At 26.1% G+C, this 399-nt stretch overlaps 1 protein-coding gene across 1 annotated transcript in view; it reads right to left on the reverse strand.

The window, feature by feature from the left end:
* Positions 1-399, reverse strand: part of LOC108688651 (neuroligin-1-like) — a 20,454-nt gene that overhangs the window by 10,793 nt on the left and 9,262 nt on the right. The window lies entirely within an intron of this gene.

The following is a 399-nucleotide window of genomic DNA, read 5'->3' on the forward strand; positions in this document are numbered from 1 at the left end:
TATACATATGTATGTATGTAATAGCAAATATATGGAGATAAGAGTATTCATATTACATCATCAAAATGTATTATTATATCGTTATATATTAAATTACATAGTAATATGTAAGCAAAGACGTTGAAATGAACGATATTTATAATCTCCTTAATTATTCTTGGTAATAAATATATTTTATTTTTATTTACTCAAATAAAAATTCTTTTTAGAAAATTGCAATCGCCTCCGATCTTAATACATTCTCTTATCAATATGAGATCTACAGGTGTGTGTGTATGAAACTAATCCTATTGTAATGTATGATATAAACACGGTAAAGCACCTTCTACAAATTAGGCCAGATAAAAGTGTCGAAATAACTGCCTAAAAAGCGGCTTTAAATTTCCATAAAATCTCGTA

Source organism: Atta colombica, unplaced genomic scaffold, assembly GCF_001594045.1.
Source record: "Atta colombica isolate Treedump-2 unplaced genomic scaffold, Acol1.0 scaffold238, whole genome shotgun sequence".
NCBI classification, from domain to species: domain Eukaryota; kingdom Metazoa; phylum Arthropoda; class Insecta; order Hymenoptera; family Formicidae; genus Atta; species Atta colombica.